Raw genomic sequence first — 5,783 nt, forward strand, 5'->3', positions numbered from 1 at the left:
GGAACTACTTGCCTCCAGAAGCCGTGAATGCTCCAACACTGGAAGTTTTTAAGAAGAGACTGGACAGCCATTTGTCCGAAATGGTATAGGGTTTCCTGCCTGAGCAGGGGGTTGGACTAGATGACCTCCAAGGTCCCTTCCAACTTTATTATTATTATTATTATTATTATTATTATTATTATTATTATTATTATTATTATTATTATTATTATTATTTAGTAGTAGTAGTAGTAGTAGTAGTAGTAGTAGTAGTAGTAGTAGTAGTAATAAAAGAGCTGTTGTGACTTCGAATTAAGTAGAAGCGGCATCCACACAGAGAACCCGTTGTTCACCTATTTGAATCCCACCCCTGAGGTCAGGCCAAAGGGAGGCTTAGGAATGCCTCAGAAATAAGATCTGGGAAGTCCGGGGATGCCTTCCCACTGAGTTAACCAATGTCAGACGGGGAGCAGCTCCAGAAGCTGACCTTGGAGGAAGGAAAGTCAGAAAGCTGCGGCCCCACAGTTGTTTAGACCTGTTGCTTCTTCTCCTGCCTTCAGCCGGCATCATTCCGTACATTTCGAAATGACCGGGATGAATGGTTTAAAAACAAGTCATGACACCAAGGTGAGGAGGGAGGACAATCTCATGACTCAGGAAGATTTGGACAAGCCTGAACGCCGGGAAAAAACCAGCCAGGTGGCTTTCCGAGGGGAAGGCAAAGTTCTCTGTTGAGTAGGAAAAATCCAGGGCAAAGTCCTGGATGCAGTGGAAGGGAACCCTTTGGGTCTAGTCCAGGGGTAGGCCACCTTGGCTCTTTTATGACTGGTGGACTTCAACTCCCAGAATTCCTGAGCCAGCCACGCTGAGGGGAAAGGGAGAGGTTTCCAAACTGAGCCATGCTGGCTCAGGAATTCTGGGAGTTGAAGTCCAGACACACCAAGGTTGGGAAGCATTACCTCAGACTGTATTTTTTTTCTTCCTAAGAATACCAAATTCTGCCTCAAGAAACAAATATGCTTGGTTAACACAGATTACCAGTAGAATAAAACTTTCTGGGTATAGGCCAGGGATAGGCAACCTTGGCTCTTTTATGACTTGTGGACTTCAACTCCCAGAATCCCTGAGCCAGCCATGCTGAGGGGAAAGGGAGAGGTTTCCAAGCTGAGCCATGCTGGCTCAGGAATTCTGGGAGTTGAAGTCCACGAGTCATAAAGCGGCCTAGGCCAGAGGTAGGCAACCTTGGCTCTTTTATGACTGGTGGACTTCAACTCCCAGAATTCCTGAGCCAGCCACGCTGAGGGGAAAGGGAGAGGTTTCCAAGCTGAGCCATGCTGGCTGAGGAATTCTGGGAGTTGAAGTCCACCAGTCATGAAGGGGCCATAGTTCCCCCATGCTGGCTCAGGAATTCTGGTAGTTGAAGTCCACGAGTCATAAAAGAGCCAAGGTTGCCTACCTCTGGCCTAGGAGGTCTTGGTGGGTCACAGGTTGCTCAGGAATTCTGGGAGTTGAAGTCCACAAGTCGTAAAAGGGGTCATAGTTGCCCACTCCTGGCCTTAAATGGTTCATATGTTATTTTCATTCTTATGTATGTATGAAATGAATAGAATAGAATAGAATAGAATAGAATAGAATAGAATAGAATAGAATAGAATAGAATAGAGCTGGAAGGGACCTTAAAGGTCTTCTAGTCCAGCCCCCTGCTTAAGCAGGAGAACCTATATACCATTTCAGACAAGTGACTGTCTAGCCTCTTCTTAAAAACCTCCACTGATGGAGCACCCACGACTTCTGGTGGCAAGCTGTTCCACTGGTTAATTGTCCTCACTGTCAGGAAGTTTCTCCTTAATTCCAGGTTGCTTCCCTCTTTGATCAGTTTCCAACCATTGTTTCTCGTCCTGCCTTCAGGCGCTTTGGAGAATAATTTGACCCCCTCCTCTTTGTGGCAGCCCCTCAAATACTGGAACTCTGCTATCATGTCTCCCCTATTTCTTCTTTTCTTTAGACTGGCCAAACCCAAGTCCTGCAGCCAATCTTCGTATGTTTTAGTCTTCAGGCCTTGGATCATCTTAGTTGCTCTTCTCTGAACTTTTTCCAAATTCTCAACATCTTTTTTGTGTTATGGTGACCAAAATTGGCTGCAGTATTCCAGGTGTGGCCTCACTAGGGTTTTATATCAGAGAAGTGACTGTCCAGTCTTTTCTTGGCAACCTCCAGCGATGGAGCAGCCACAACTTCTGGAAGGAAGTTCTTTCTTGGGTTGGACTAGATGATCTCCAAGATCCCTTCCAGCTCTGTTATTCTGTCTAATGTGTATGTGTATTAACCCATCCATTATTATTATTTATCCTTTTTATTACCTTCCTTCCTTCCCCGTTTTACTGTTTTTATGATTCGTCGCACAGTCAGGATTTGGCATTTTTGTCTACCCGACGTGGGAGAGGCAGATGTGGATCTTTGATCTATTAATATTATTATTTTTATTCTCTCTGTTGCTTTGCAAGTACACTGAGTGCTTCTGTGCCGGAGAGAAATGCCTTGTGTGTCTAATCACGCTTGGCCAAATAAAGTATTCAGATTCAAATCCAATCCTTTTAGCTTTCTTCTGCAAATTTTCATTTCCCACCACGCACCCCCCCCCCCATCGCCTGTCAGCCTTCTATCAACAATTGGGCCTTTCAGACTCTCTCCATCCATTCTAAGTTGAAAGCCAAGATAAAAATATTTTCCATCCAACGCATCTCCTAGCGTCGACTCTCAGCTCTTTGAGGGTTTGATCTTGGCTTATCTCAAATGCGCGACAGAGTTGAATCCAGGTGGTCCTTGGTTGGGAGACCCCTCCATAATCTAAGGGTGATAGACAGACAGGCAGGCAGACTTGAGCAAAAGCTCCCTAGGCAGGGCCAGCCACTTCCATATGACTGCCAAGAAAACCTCCTTCTCTCTCTCTCTCTCTCTCTCTCTCTCTCTCTCTTCTCTCTCTCCTCTTCTCTCTCTCTCCCTCCTCTTCTTTCTCTCTCTCCTCTTTCCTCTCTCCTCTCCTTTCTCTCTCCTTTCTCTCTTTCCTTTCTCTCCTCTCTCCTCTCCTCTCCTCTCTTCTCTCTCCTCTCCTCTCTCTGTCTCTCTTCTCTCCTCCTCTCTCCTCTCTCATTTTCCTCTTCTCTCTCTCTTCTCTCTTTCCTCTTCTCTCTCCTCTCTCCTCTCTCCTCTCCTCTCTCTGTCTCTCCTCTCTCCTCTCTCATTTTCCTCTTCTCTCTCTCTTCTCTCTCTCCTCCTCCTCCTCTCCTCTCTCTCCCCTCTCTCTCTTCTCTCCTCTTCTTTTTCCTCTTCTCTCTCTTCTCTCTCTCCTCTTCTCTCTCTCTTCTCTCTCTCTTCTCTCTCTTTCTCTCTCTCTTCTCTCTCTCTTCTCTCTCTCCTCCTCTCTCTCTCTCCTCTCTCTCTCCTCTCTCTCTTTCTCTCTCTCTCTCTTCTCTCCTCTTCTCTCTCTCTCTCTCTCTCTGTTTTTTCCTGGTCGACATGTTGAGGCATTTTGTCAAACAACATGGAAAATATTGGACCAGGGCTAGCCTGCTTTCTCAGGTGAGGTTGTCCTTGACCAGAGAGGGGCTGATTACGGACTAAGGAAACTGATGGACCAGGGTTGGGAAACAAACCTGGGCTTGAAGACTAGTCAACTGGTTCACCTAGAGAGGGCAGAGCCCTGAAACTGATCAGACTGCCCATCTGTGATTGAAAGGACCCTTTCAGCTCTTTCTCTTCTGTGGGCTCCTTGGTGCTCTCTGAGCTGGGTGGTTCTCTTGATATCACCAGTGCTGGAAGCGAAGGGGGTGTGTGCAGAGAGGAGGAGGAGGAGGAGGAGGAGGAGGAGGAGGAGGAGGAGGAGGACTGTGGGGTCCCTGGTGCTCTCTGAGCTTGGCTGTTTTCTTGTAGACGTTTCATGACCCAACTAGGTAACATCATCAGTGGTAGAAGAGAGTGGAGATTGCAGAGAGGAGGAGGAGGAGGAAGAGGAGGAGGAGGAGGACTGTGGGACTTGCTCTATGTTTATATACTACTGGTTTGTCCTGTCAGTGTTGCTGGGAATAAAACCAGCTGGGAAAGTCGCAAAAGGGGATCACGTGACCCTGGGACCCAGCGACCGTCATAAATATGAGTCAGTGGCCAGACGCCCGGGTTTTGACCAGGTGACCCTGGGGATGCTGCAACGATCGTTAAGTGTGAAAACCAGTCATAAGTCCCTTTTTTCCAGGGCCATTGCAATGTCAAATGGTCATTAAACAAGAGGTTGTAAGTTGGGGACTTGCTGTGGTGGAATATTGGGGGTTCAGCGTTGAACAGAACCTCACGAGAAAAACACCTCAGTGGGCCCCGAGTCCCACAGCTGCGCAGTGAGCAAACGGCGGGACCAGGCAGCTGCAAAGGATTCAAACGGTCACTAAATGGATGGTTGTAAATTGAGGACTGCCTGGGTTGGGTGTTTTATATTTTGCAAGCTGCCTGGAATCACTGAAAGGGAGGGGGCGGCCCTATTAATTCCAATACAGTAAAGTGAGGTGAGGTGAAGTAAGGCATAATAATAATAATAATAATAATAATAATAATAATAATAATAATAATAATAATAATAATAATAATAATTAATAATAATAATAATAATAATAATAATAATAATAATAATAATAATAATAATAATTCCAAAACAACTGGAGCACCACTTGAACACCATTGGCATTGACAAATTCGCTATTAGTCAATTGCAAAAGGCGGCCTTACTAGGAACTGCTTCCATCCTGCGACGAGATCTGTGACACCATCAAACATCCACATCTGCCTATCCCAGGTCCTTGGGAAGGACTCGATAGGCAGACAAAAAGGCCAAATCCAGTCTGGACATCTGGCTGACTGCGATGATTAATAATAATAATAATAATAATAATAATAATAATAATAATAATAGTAATAGTAAAGTTGGAAGGGACCTTGGAGGTCATCTAGTCCAACCCCCTGCTCAGGCAGGAAACCCTATACCGTTTCGGACAAATGGCTGTCCAGTCTCTTCTTAAAAACTTCCAGTCTTGGAGCATTCACCGCTTCTGGAGGCAGGTTGTTCCACTGGTTAATTGTTCTCACTGTCAGGAAGTTTCTCCTTAGTTCCAGGTTGCTTCTCTCCTTGATTAGTTTCCATCCGTTGCTTCTGGTCCTGCCTTCCAGTGTAAAGTAAAAATGTAAAGTAAAGAGTAAAGAGTAAAGAGTAAAGTAAAGTAAAGTAAAGTAAAGTAAAGTAAAGTAAAGTAAAGTAAAGTAAAGTAAAGTAAAGTAAAGTAAAGTAAAAAGTAAAATAAAAAAGTAAAGTAAAGTTATAAAATAAAATAAAATAAAATATAAAATGAACTGAACTGAAATAAAAGGATATAAATGCAGGCCCCAGCCACCTCCAGGCAGCAGCTTCTCCTTCGGGGCCAGATGCCAGCTGGCAGTGCCCGGTTCAAGGAAGGCCCCGAAGGCAGGAGAGGGGCTGGCCTAATCCAGAGCCTTCAGTGGCCCCCAGAAGCTCCCCCTGCGGCTGGGCAAGGACCGTCCTGCTCCTTATCACCCCCAGCCCAGGAGGGGAGGCAGCCGGGCTGATAGGGCCCAGCCCTGAGCGCCTTCCCTTCTGTCTCCAGCAATCACACCCCCCCCCCCCGCAAGAAGAGGCTCTGGTGACACTTTCCCCACGGCCCGTCCGGGAGGGGGCCAAAGGTAGGACGGGGAAGATAATAATAATAATAATAATAATAATAATAATAATAATAATAATAATAATA

Source organism: Protobothrops mucrosquamatus, unplaced genomic scaffold (genome assembly GCF_001527695.2).
Source record: "Protobothrops mucrosquamatus isolate PMUCROS unplaced genomic scaffold, P.Mucros_1.0 scaffold6012, whole genome shotgun sequence".
Classification (NCBI taxonomy): domain Eukaryota; kingdom Metazoa; phylum Chordata; class Lepidosauria; order Squamata; family Viperidae; genus Protobothrops; species Protobothrops mucrosquamatus.